Below are 13,762 nucleotides of genomic sequence, written 5' to 3'. Positions count from 1 at the left end.
TCAAACAACACCCCACCATGATAGTGTACACACCATGTGGACACACACACTTTTTTGGGTCATTCCCACCCTTCGAGGCTCGCTTTCCAGGGAAACCGTAATCCATTGACAAATTGCCGTCAGCGCATGTGCGTTTAGCCGGACGCACCCGGGGGTACAAAATTGAAGCGACACAACCTGAATACAGATTGAGTCTCTGTGCTTTTCTGTGCTAGTCCCTTGGATCAATCGCTAGCACACACAGTTCGATGCATAACCAGAATAGCAAATGCGTCAATTATTACAACGTATGATCCATGGTATAATTATTACAAAGCGCATAGCTCAAGGCTAGCTGAAAATAACATAGTTCAAGCAGCAAATAAATAAGCGAAGAGCTCCATCACGCCACAGGCGAACATGTTGGGTGTAAGCTCGCAACCTACGGTATTCCTTACTCGTCTTCAGAATAACCTGCAACATAAAAACGTTGCAGCCCCGAAGGGTCATTACACTTGGAATGGAAATGGCAAGATGTCATATGGTGGCTTTTCTGGCGCCTATAACTACATGATATTTGGCAGGTGGAGTTCATATTTGCGTAAAGCCAGTTTTATTTTCCCTACTCTAAAAACATTTCGTAAAACATAGTATTTCAATAAGACTAATTACTACCCATGATCCACCTTGTGCATTATTATTCAGAAATTCGACTGACGAGATTATCCAACAGTTTCAAGCTCTAATTGCTCATAGATGTCCGTAACCGGGAACACGGCTAAGTACTTAGATTTGACACTCTCGAGAGGCTGTACACATTCCCCACATGACCTAGTCTGTTCTTCTTCCATGATGCGCATTTTGCTCAATTGACAGATGTCGACTAGGACAAGACCTTTCAGAAGCAATACCTCAACCACAATGGACGCGCTCCGTCCTACCAACATCTACCACCCTCTGTACATTGGGTCGAGTTCTCGCAACCTACTCAATCTAGCCAGAGCCCATATAGCATGTGGTTGTACTGGAAGCTACTAAAACAAGAAAACCGGGCTAACCTCTTTGTTCCTGGGTGGCCAACCTCAAGTGTGATGCACACGGCGCTGCCATAGAAATGACCCCGGTGCAACCACTCAACATAAACCAAGCATTACCAATTACCACCCAGGGATGTATTAATTTGACAGGGTTGTTTTCATTAAGAGAATAAAACCTTTATCTCTCGCAATCTCTCCACTTTGATAATCCCAGGGCCAGCAATTTGAAATCATCATGCATATAAAACAACTACCAATGCATAGAAAACAATGGGATAATGAGTTTGTGACACTTGCCTTGGTCGGTGTTCAGACAGTCGTCGCAATCGCACTCGTTGCAATCCGGGCAATCTAACGCAAGCAAAATAATTCACAATCAAACACCAAACCACACAAACAGGTAAAACACATAATGAAATCATGCATGCATGCTCTGGAACTGAATTTGATACCAAACTTTTTATAAACAAATATTTTATGCAATAGAGGTTTCAAATAGTCATTTAACCAAGAACAAAATATATATGTATAAAATAGTTTCTAATATCATTTGCAGGCATACTGGTGGATAGGCAAATTAAGTATCTGCAATTTCACGTTGGATTCATATTAAAATAGTTTACAGAATTTAAAATATACTAAAAATACCGTATGCGCGATTTTAAATTGCAAAATTCGCAAGTTTAGTAAAAGTACAAACTAACAGTACCAAAATGTTCCTTTCATTTTTCTGAATCCAACGATATATTATTTGTTCAAAACCGAGTTACGAAACAATAGTTAAGATTTTTACAAGATTAAACATTTCGTTGTTTATTAATAATTTTGTCCGAAAAGTTGTCAGAAAAAGTTTCTCGGATGGAGAAACTTTCTACACGAAAGTTGCAGGGAACTTAATTACGAACTCAAAGGAAAAAGAATCGTCTAAAACGGAGCTATAGATTTATTGTTATGAATTTACAAAGTCTTTATGGGAGAACAAGCTAGCTGCTACAATCGATTGATCGATTTTGTACGTGGAAAAATTCAGTGTAACGTGTTAGCCCACTATAGTACCTGTTGCACGAAAGACGGTGAATCAGACGTGAATGGCGAGGCGTTGTAGTGGTTCTCCAACACAGCCAAGGCGTGGATGTGAAGCCGCAGGCGATTTCGGTCACGTTGAGGTCCTCGGTGTACTTTAGCCAGGCTCCAGTTGGTGGTTATGGGCGGCTGAAGGCGGCGGACGGTGTCGGAACTCCGGCGATACTCCGGCAAAGGATTGCAAGTGTATCTATGCTCTGCCGATGGGGAAAAGGTCAGGACGACGTGGTCGAACGAGAGAAAGAGCACAGGGATAAAAGCGGAATCAGGGTGCGCTACAACCTCGAGTTCGAGCTCAACCGAGCTCTAATGGCAGCGACGGCGGCAGATCTTCGACGGCGAAAACTGGCAGCCCGGCGGCGTTATTTTTTTAGGGTTTCAAAAGGAAAAGAAGGAGGAGAAGTTGGGTATTTATAGGAATTTTATTTCGTGCGAAACGGGTGAAGATCGAGCAAGAACCGGAGATTTTTCTGGGCAGTTTTCGGTGGATTGTTCGTCCCGTACGTGCACAGGTATCCGTCCTGAGGTAGGAGAAGGCCGGCGGGGTCCACCAGTCAGGGGAATAAAAAAAAAGAAAATGTGAAACGCAGGTTGCTAGTGCTGTTGCTTTGCGTGCGTGACTGCGGCCGTACGCGCGCGGCCATACGCGACTCGCGTATACGCCTGCTGCTGGCTCGATGGCGATCTGATTGGTTGTCTTGCCAATCTATTTTTTTTTTCTTTATTCCTTTTCTTCTCTATTTTAATTACTGATTTAGCTACAGGTTATAAAACTGACGCTAATAAAAATACTAAAATTTGTAAAATACTTCCAGTACAGTATTTGGACATAATGAGCACAGCTCCAATCCAGTAAAGCACTTGAATAATTATAATATGCATAAAGATTAATCAACAAAGAGGAAAACTAGCAATATAAATCACTTTTATGCAAGAAACAAGTAAAACCTTTTCTAAAACTGAAAATTTGATATGCTAATATGATGTAATGCATGAATTTGAAAATGCACAGTTTTTAGGATGTTACAAACCTAACCCCCTTAAGATGAATCTCGCCCTCGAGATTCGGAGTGGCTAGCAAATAGGTGTGGGTGGTCTTCACGAAGATCATCCTCTCTCTCCCAAGTTGCTTCCTCCTCTGAATGATGATTCCACTGAACCTTGCAAAACCGGATCGTCTTGGTGCGAGTAAACCTCTCTGCTGTATCAAGAATCTTGACGGGCTTCTCCTCATATGTAAGATCACTTTCTAGTTGAGCTTCATCCAATGGAATGGTGTCTCTCAACGGTGTGTCTGTCATCTCCGGATGACACTTCTTCAACTAGGATACATGAAACACGTTATGAACTGCTGATAGTGCCTCTGGCAATTCTAGCTCATATGCAACCTCTCCTTTGCGTGATAGAATTTTATAAGGTCCAATGAATCGCGGTGCTAACTTTACTTTAATTCCAAACCTCTTAATGCAACGGAGCGGTGAAACTCTAAGGTATGCTCTATCTCCCACTTCATATGTAACTTCTCTACGCTTGGAATCCGCATAACTCTTCTGTCTCGATTGAGCTACCTTCAGCCTATCGCGAATGAGTCTAACTTTCTCCTCAGCTTCCTTGATCACATCAGGTCCAAAGAAGCTACGCTCTCCAACTCCATCCCATAACAATGGTGTTCTGCACTTCCTACCATACAATGCCTCAAACGGAGCCATCTCAATACTAGACTGATAACTATTGTTGTAGGAAAACTCCGCATATGGTAAATTCTCATCCCAACTAGATCCATAATCTAGAGCGCAAGCTCTAAGCATATCCTCCAAAATCTGATTTGCTCTTTCTGTTTGTCCTTCAGTCTGCGGATGAAAAGCTATGCTAAACTCCAATCTGGTTCCAAGTGATTCATGCAATTTGCGCCAAAAGTGAGAAGTGAATTGAGTACCTCTATCAGAAACAATTCCCTTCGGTACTCCATGCGAGCACACAATCTTGCTCATATAAATCTTGGCTAATTTGGCGCTTGTGTATGTAGTCTTTACTGGTATGAAGTGAGCTACTTTGGTCAAACGATCAACCACTACCCAAATTGAATCATACCCCGATCTAGTCTTGGGCAATCTTGTGATGAAATCCATACCAATTTTGTCCCACTTCCAATCAGGTATAGGCAACGGCTGTAGCAATCCTGCTGGTTATTGATGTTCAGCTTTCACTCTGTTGCACACGTCACATGATGCAATATACTCTGCGATCTCCCTTTTCATATTAGCCCACCAAAATCTCTCTCGCAGATCCATATACATCTTAGTGTTACCTGGATGAATAGAATATGCCAAATCATGAGCCTCCTGGAAAATCAACTTCCTAATCTCCGGATCATTGGGCACACATAAACGCTTCTCAAACCATAGCGTTCCTTGTTCATCCAAACGAAAACCTTCAGCTTTGTCTTTCTCCATATTCTCTTTTATTTCATCCATCTTATACGCCTCTTAGCTATAGGTCCAGTTCCAGGCATTAATTCAATGAGAAACTCAACATCTCTGTCAGGTGGCATTCCTGGTAACTCCTCTGGAAACACATCCAAATAATCTCTCACTATGCGCACATCCTCTATGCTAACCCCCTTAAGAGAATTGATGTTGGATCCCTTAAGCTCAAATGTGGACTTAAATCGAATGCGCTTCTTCTCCGGGGTTGTAAGCATTATTGCTCTATTAGCACAATCTATGACACCTTCATATTCCGTCATCCAATTCATGCCCAATATTATATCTAAGCCTTGTGACTCCAAAACAATCAGGCTAGTGGGGAAACTATGTGCTCCAATCTCTAAGGTTAAATGGGGACACCCATAGGTTGCAATCATCTCTCCCCCTGGTGAGTTTATTTTAATAGGCCTATTTATGGAGCTAGTAGGTATCTTATTTCTATCCACAAATACCCTCGATATGAATGAATGTGATGCTCCAGTATCAAATAGTACGAGTGCTGAAAAATTATTGAGCAGAAACGTACCAATCACGGCGTCTGGCTCCTCATAGACTTCCTCCACGTTGACATGGTTGACATGTCCCTTCTGAAACGGAGTTGGCTTCGCATTCACATCCTTCTTCTCCGGGCAATCACTAGCATAGTGCCCGGTCTTCCTGCATTTGAAGCACTCCACTTGGCTGATATCCCTGCCGGTGAAGTTGTTGGGACGGTTTCGGCCATTGCTATCTCCATTGTTGTGGCCATTACCTCTTCCAGAGTTGTGGTGAAGACGCTTCTGGCCATTATGGTGGTGGCCATTTCCTCCTTTGTGCTGATGTCCATTCCCACCATGGTGGTTGTGTCCATTGCCTCCATGCTTATGCTGTCCAGAACTTCCATTACCATCATGGAATGTGCGGGTCCTGTGATGCGGCGCTGAGTTGTTGTGGTTATTGCTATGCTTCCTCTTGCGGTTCTCAGCCTGCTTCTGCTTTCCCTCAAGAATTGTTGCTTTGTCCAACAGTGTCTGAAAATCAGGAATATGCACAATGGACAATTGAACAGCAAGATCATCATGCAAACCATCCAGGAATCTCTCCTTCCTCTTTGCATCAGTGTCCACATCTTCCGGTGCATAGCGCGCCAAGTTACTGAACTCCTCTATGTACTCGGCCACAGTACGGTGGTTCTGGCGCAGGTTTCGGAACTCCCTTCTGTTCAAGGTCATAACTCCAGTTGAAACATGAGCTGTGCGAAACCCTTCTTGAAACATTTCCCACGTGATACCGGCAATGGGGTGAGTTATCTGATAATTATCCCACCATGATGCAGCTGGTCCTTCAAGCAAGTGAGCAGCAAACATCACCTTCTCAGCTTCAGTACATCCCACTGTCACCAGATCCTTGTCCACAGCACGCAGCCAGTCCAATGCTATCATTGGCTCAGGTGCAGTAGAAAACTTGGCAGGCCTCAACCTCAGGAACCTTGTGAGCATATCTACCCCTGGAGGTGGATTATTGTTGTTGTGGTGGTGGTTATTGTTGTTCTGGTTCTGGTTCGCTATGAACTGATTCATTGTCTGCATGAGTTGTGCCTGTGCGTTGATCAGCAGTTGCACATCGGGATTGGGGTTGTTGTTCCCAGTGTTGTTGTCGGTGTTGTTGCCAGTGCGTGCACGTCGAGGCGACATCTGTTTGGGTCAGCATAGATGAGTTTTAGATAGATAGAACTACAGGGAAAAGACTACCCAAACTAATCACAATCATGGCAGCAAGCATTCACACCAAACATATCACACAACAATCAAACAAGACATCCCTATAACAAAGACAGAATCTGTCCAGAATTTTACTACTGTGAAAACGTATTTTACAGAGGTACTTAATTACATCAGAAAAATTAGCCAATTTTTATGCATGTACCGGAACGAATTTCGCACCTAACCTGAATTTTTTTGTGATTTTTGGAGTTACCAGTAAAGCGTGAAAAATCGCGTGGTAAACAGCAACATCCAGAAAACTGCACTTCTTCAATTCAATACTTTATGGAAAACGCCTTTAATATTATAAATTCTCACGAAAATTCCTAACAATTCAAAGATTCAAGAATAACAGATCCTAAGCAATACCTTGGCCATACCACAAGACGATATGGTCAATATCCTAGCTATCACGAATATCGATTTCCTAACGAAGAACTAATGGTGGTAAATCCTTGTTAAACCTTGAAGAGTTTGACGTAGTCCGAGGCCTTCATGAACTTGCGCTTCTTTGAGTGAGTGTTCATGGCTGGTGGTGTGTCCTCCTCCGGAGGGTCTTCCTCATCATTAGACATAATTTAGATCACCTCCTCGGAGTCATCTTGTTCATCATCTTCTTCGGTATTTGCACCAACTTTGATTCCATCACCATCCTCATCATCATGGTCATATTGTCAATTAATTAATCCAACAGAGGTTTGACTCATTAACTAAAGTGGGTAATGAACATCTACTATTTTGAATAGAGGAGAGTGAGAAAAATGATAGATATAAAATTATGAGAAATGAAGAGGAAGAAGATATAAGATAAAATTAAATAGGTTTTCAATTCTATGGTCATCCTAATCTATTCCATTTTCTAAGGTCACGAACCTACAGGCAACACAATGCTCTGATACCATCTGAAGCGACACAACCTGAATACAGATTGAGTCTCTGTGCTTTTCTGTGCTAGTCCCTTGGATCAATCGCTAGCACACACAGTTCGATGCATAACCAGAATAGCAAATGCGTCAATTATTACAACGTATGATCCATGGTATAATTATTACAAAGCGCATAGCTCAAGGCTAGCTGAAAATAACATAGTTCAAGCAGCAAATAAATAAGCGAAGAGCTCCATCACGCCACAGGCGAACATGTTGGGTGTAAGCTCGCAACCTACGGTATTCCTTACTCGTCTTCAGAATAACCTGCAACATAAAAACGTTGCAGCCCCGAAGGGTCATTACACTTGGAATGGAAATGGCAAGATGTCATATGGTGGCTTTTCTGGCGCCTATAACTACATGATATTTGGCAGGTGGAGTTCATATTTGCGTAAAGCCAGTTTTATTTTCCCTACTCTAAAAACATTTCGTAAAACATAGTATTTCAATAAGACTAATTACTACCCATGATCCACCTTGTGCATTATTATTCAGAAATTCGACTGACGAGATTATCCAACAGTTTCAAGCTCTAATTGCTCATAGATGTCCGTAACCGGGAACACGGCTAAGTACTTAGATTTGACACTCTCGAGAGGCTGTACACATTCCCCACATGACCTAGTCTGTTCTTCTTCCATGATGCGCATTTTGCTCAATTGACAGATGTCGACTAGGACAAGACCTTTCAGAAGCAATACCTCAACCACAATGGACGCGCTCCGTCCTACCAACATCTACCACCCTCTGTACATTGGGTCGAGTTCTCGCAACCTACTCAATCTAGCCAGAGCCCATATAGCATGTGGTTGTACTGGAAGCTACTAAAACAAGAAAACCGGGCTAACCTCTTTGTTCCTGGGTGGCCAACCTCAAGTGTGATGCACACGGCGCTGCCATAGAAATGACCCCGGTGCAACCACTCAACATAAACCAAGCATTACCAATTACCACCCAGGGATGTATTAATTTGACAGGGTTGTTTTCATTAAGAGAATAAAACCTTTATCTCTCGCAATCTCTCCACTTTGATAATCCCAGGGCCAGCAATTTGAAATCATCATGCATATAAAACAACTACCAATGCATAGAAAACAATGGGATAATGAGTTTGTGACACTTGCCTTGGTCGGTGTTGAACGATAAATGCCGCAATCGCACTCGTTGCAATCCGGGCAATCTAACGCAAGCAAAATAATTCACAATCAAACACCAAACCACACAAACAGGTAAAACACATAATGAAATCATGCATGCATGCTCTGGAACTGAATTTGATACCAAACTTTTTATAAACAAATATTTTATGCAATAGAGGTTTCAAATAGTCATTTAACCAAGAACAAAATATATATGTATAAAATAGTTTCTAATATCATTTGCAGGCATACTGGTGGATAGGCAAATTAAGTATCTGCAATTTCACGTTGGATTCATATTAAAATAGTTTACAGAATTTAAAATATACTAAAAATACCGTATGCGCGATTTTAAATTGCAAAATTCGCAAGTTTAGTAAAAGTACAAACTAACAGTACCAAAATGTTCCTTTCATTTTTCTGAATCCAACGATATATTATTTGTTCAAAACCGAGTTACGAAACAATAGTTAAGATTTTTACAAGATTAAACATTTCGTTGTTTATTAATAATTTTGTCCGAAAAGTTGTCAGAAAAAGTTTCTCGGATGGAGAAACTTTCTACACGAAAGTTGCAGGGAACTTAATTACGAACTCAAAGGAAAAAGAATCGTCTAAAACGGAGCTATAGATTTATTGTTATGAATTTACAAAGTCTTTATGGGAGAACAAGCTAGCTGCTACAATCGATTGATCGATTTTGTACGTGGAAAAATTCAGTGTAACGTGTTAGCCCACTATAGTACCTGTTGCACGAAAGACGGTGAATCAGACGTGAATGGCGAGGCGTTGTAGTGGTTCTCCAACACAGCCAAGGCGTGGATGTGAAGCCGCAGGCGATTTCGGTCACGTTGAGGTCCTCGGTGTACTTTAGCCAGGCTCCAGTTGGTGGTTATGGGCGGCTGAAGGCGGCGGACGGTGTCGGAACTCCGGCGATACTCCGGCAAAGGATTGCAAGTGTATCTATGCTCTGCCGATGGGGAAAAGGTCAGGACGACGTGGTCGAACGAGAGAAAGAGCACAGGGATAAAAGCGGAATCAGGGTGCGCTACAACCTCGAGTTCGAGCTCAACCGAGCTCTAATGGCAGCGACGGCGGCAGATCTTCGACGGCGAAAACTGGCAGCCCGGCGGCGTTATTTTTTTAGGGTTTCAAAAGGAAAAGAAGGAGGAGAAGTTGGGTATTTATAGGAATTTTATTTCGTGCGAAACGGGTGAAGATCGAGCAAGAACCGGAGATTTTTCTGGGCAGTTTTCGGTGGATTGTTCGTCCCGTACGTGCACAGGTATCCGTCCTGAGGTAGGAGAAGGCCGGCGGGGTCCACCAGTCAGGGGAATAAAAAAAAAGAAAATGTGAAACGCAGGTTGCTAGTGCTGTTGCTTTGCGTGCGTGACTGCGGCCGTACGCGCGCGGCCATACGCGACTCGCGTATACGCCTGCTGTTGGCTCGATGGCGATCTGATTGGTTGTCTTGCCAATCTATTTTTTTTTCTTTATTCCTTTTCTTCTCTATTTTAATTACTGATTTAGCTACAGGTTATAAAACTGACGCTAATAAAAATACTAAAATTTGTAAAATACTTCCAGTACAGTATTTGGACATAATGAGCACAGCTCCAATCCAGTAAAGCACTTGAATAATTATAATATGCATAAAGATTAATCAACAAAGAGCAAAACTAGCAATATAAATCACTTTTATGCAAGAAACAAGTAAAACCTTTTCTAAAACTGAAAATTTGATATGCTAATATGATGTAATGCATGAATTTGAAAATGCACAGTTTTTAGGATGTTACAAAAATTGGTTCAAACAACACCCCACCATGATAGTGTACACACCATGTGGACACACACGATTTTTTTGGTCATTCCCACAATCCGAGGCTCGCTTTCCAGGGAAACCCTAATCCATTGACCGTGCTGTCTAGAACATTGACTAATAGCCGTCAGCGCATGTGCGTGTAGCCGGACGCACCCGGGGTAGAAAATTGGTTCAAACAACACCCCACCATGATAGTGTACACACCATGTGGACACACACGATTTTTGGGGTCATTCCCACAATCCGAGGCTGGCTTTCCAGGGAAACCCTAATCCATTGACCGTGCTGTCTAAAACATTGACTAATAGCCGTCAGCGCATGTGTGTGTAGCCGGACGCACCCGGGGGTAGAAAATTGGTTCAAACAAATCCCCACCATGATAGTGTACACACCATGTGGACACACACAAATTTTTGGGTCATTCCCACCCCCCGAGGCTCGCTTTCCAGGGAAACCCTAATCCATTGACAAATTGCCATCAGCGCATGTGCGTGTAGCCGGACGCACCCGGTGGTATAAAATTGGCTCAAACAACACCCCACCATGATAGTGTACACACCATGTGGACACACACGATTTTTGGGGTCATTCCCACAATCCAAGGCTCGCTTTCCAGGGAAACCCTAATTCATTGACCGTGTTATCTACAACATTGACTAATTTCCATCAGCGCATGTGCGTGTAGCCGGACGCACCCGGGGGTACAAAATTAGTTCAAAAAACACCCCACCATGATAGTGTACACACAATGTGGACACACATAATTTTTTGGGTCATTCCCACCCCCTGAGGCTCGCTTTCCAGGGAAACCCTAATCCATTGACAAATTGCCATCAGCGCATGTGCGTGTAGCCGGACGCACCCGGGGGTACAAAATTGGTTCAAACAACACCGCACCATGATAGTGTACACACCATGTGGACACACACGATTTTTGGGGTCATTCCCACCCTCCGAGGCTCGCTTTCCAAGGAAACCCTAATCCATTGACAAATTGCCGTCAGCGCATGTGCGTGTAGCCGGACGCACCCGGGGGTACAAAATTGGTTCAAACAACACCCCACTATTATAGCGTACACACCATGTGGACACACATGATATTTTTTGGTCATCCCACAATCCGAGGCTCGCTTTCCAGGGAAACCCTAATCCATTGACCGTGTTGTCTACAACATTGACTAATAGCCGTCAGCGCATGTGCGTGTAGCCGGACGCACCCGGGGGGGGGGGGGGTACAATATTGGTTCAAACAACACCCCACCATGATATTGTACACACCATGTGGACACACACACTTTTTTGGGTCATTCCCACCCTTCGAGGCTCGCTTTCCAGGGAAACCGTAATCCATTGACAAATTGCCGTCAGCGCATGTGCGTGTAGCCGGACGCACCCGGGGGTACAAAATTGGTTCAAACAACACCCCACCATGATAGTCTACACACCATGTGGACACACACGATTTTTTTGGTCATTCCCACAATCCGAGGCTCGCTTTCCAGGGAAACCCTAATCCATTGACCGTGTTGTCTACAACATTGACTAATAGCCGTCAGCGCATGTGCGTGTAGCCGGACGCACCCGGGGGTAGACAATTGGTTCAAACAACACCCCACCATGATAGTGTACACACCATGTGGACACACATGATTTTTGGGGTCATTCCCACAATCCGAGGCTGGCTTTCCAGGGAAACCCTAATCCATTGACCGTATTGTCTAAAACATTGACTAATAGCCGTCAGCGCATGTGTGTGTAGCCGGACGCACCTGGGGGTAGAAAATTGGTTCAAAAAACACCCCACCATGATAGTGTACACACCATGTGGACACACACAATTTTTTTGGGTCATTCCCACCCCCCGAGGCTCGCTTTCCAGGGAAACCCTAATCCATTGACAAATTGCCATCAGCGCATGTGCGTGTAGCCGGACACACCCGGGGGTATAAAATTGGCTCAAACAACACCCCACCATGATAGTGTACACACCATGTGGACACACACGATTTTTGGGGTCATTCCCACAATCCGAGGCTCGCTTTCCAGGGAAACCCTAATCCATTGACCGTGCTGTCTACAACATTGATCGACTAATTGCCATCAGCGCATGTGCGTGTAGCCGGACGCACCCGGGGGTACAAAATTGGTTCAAACAACACCCCACCATGATATTGTACACACCATGTGGACACACACAATTTTTTGGGTCATTCCTACCCTCCGAGGCTCGATTTCCAGGGAAACCCTAATCCATTGACAAATTGCAGTTAGCGCATGTGCGTGTAGTCGGACGCACCCGGGGGTACAAAATTGGTTCAAACAACACCCCACTATTATAGCATACACACCATGTCGACACACATGATTTTTTGGGTCATCCCACAATCCGAGGCTCGCTTTCCACGGAAACCCTAATCCATTGACCGTGTTGTCTACAACATTGACTAATAGCCGTCAGCGCATGTGCGTGTAGCTGGACGCACCCGGGGGGGTACAAAATTTGTTCAAACAACACCCCAACATTATAGTGTACACACCATGTGGACACACACAATTTTTGGGGTCATTCCCACCCTTCGAGGCTCGCTTTCCAGGGAAACCGTAATCCATTAACAAATTGCCGTCAGCGCATGTGCGTGTAGCCGGACGCACCCGAGGGTACAAAATTGGTTCAAACAACACCCCACCATGATAGTGTACACACCATGTGGACACACACGATTTTTTGGGTCATTCCCACAATCCGAGGCTCGCTTTCCAGGGAAACCCTAATCCATTGACCGTGCTGTCTACAACATTGACTAATAGCCGACAGCGCATGTGCGTGTAGCCGGACACACCCGGGGGTAGAAAATTGGTTCAAACAACACCCCACCATGATAGTGTACACACCATGTGGACACACATGATTTTTGGGGTCATTCCCACAATCCGAGGCTGGCTTTCCAGGGAAACCCTAATCCATTGACTGTGCTGTCTAAAACATTGACTAATAGCCGTCAGCGCATGTGTGTGTTGCCGGACGCACCCGGGGGTAGAAAATTGTTTCAAACAATGCCCCACCATGATAGTGTACACACCATGTGGACACACACAAATTTTGTGGTCATTCCCACCCTCCGAGGCTCGCTTTCCAAGGAAACCCTAATCCATTGACAAATTGCCGTCAGCGCATGTGCGTGTAGCCGGACGCACCCGGGGGTACAAAATTGATTCAAACAACACCCCACCATGATAGTGTACACATTATGTGGACACACATGATTTTTGGGGTCATTCCCACAATCCGAGGCTCGCTTTCCACGGAAATCCTAATCCATTGACCGTGTTGTCTACAACATTGACTAATTGCCATCAGCGCATGTTCGTGTAGCTGGACGCACCCGGGGGTACAACATTGGTTCAAACAACACCCCACCATGATAGTGTACACACCATGTGGACACACACAATTTTTTGGGTCATTCCCACCCTCCGAGGCTCGCTTTCCACGGAAACCCTAATCCATTGAAAAATTGCCGTCAGCGCATGTGCGTGTAGCC

General features: G+C 44.1%; 1 long non-coding RNA gene across 1 annotated transcript; it reads right to left on the bottom strand.

Moving 5' to 3' along the window:
• Window positions 1-249: 249 nt before the first annotated feature.
• Window positions 250-5,393, bottom strand: LOC127299543 (uncharacterized). The gene is made up of 3 exons (XR_011745970.1): window positions 5,112-5,393; window positions 1,314-1,367; window positions 250-453 (listed from the first exon to the last, which is right to left on the bottom strand). It is a non-coding gene; the product is annotated as an uncharacterized lncRNA (long non-coding RNA).
• Between the last annotated feature and the right edge of the window lie 8,369 nt (window positions 5,394-13,762).

Source organism: Lolium perenne, chromosome 5, assembly GCF_019359855.2.
Source record: "Lolium perenne isolate Kyuss_39 chromosome 5, Kyuss_2.0, whole genome shotgun sequence".
Taxonomy (NCBI): Eukaryota; Viridiplantae; Streptophyta; class Magnoliopsida; order Poales; family Poaceae; genus Lolium; species Lolium perenne.
Note: the sequence above shows the minus strand (reverse complement) of the source record. Positions and strands in the feature narration are given on the sequence as shown.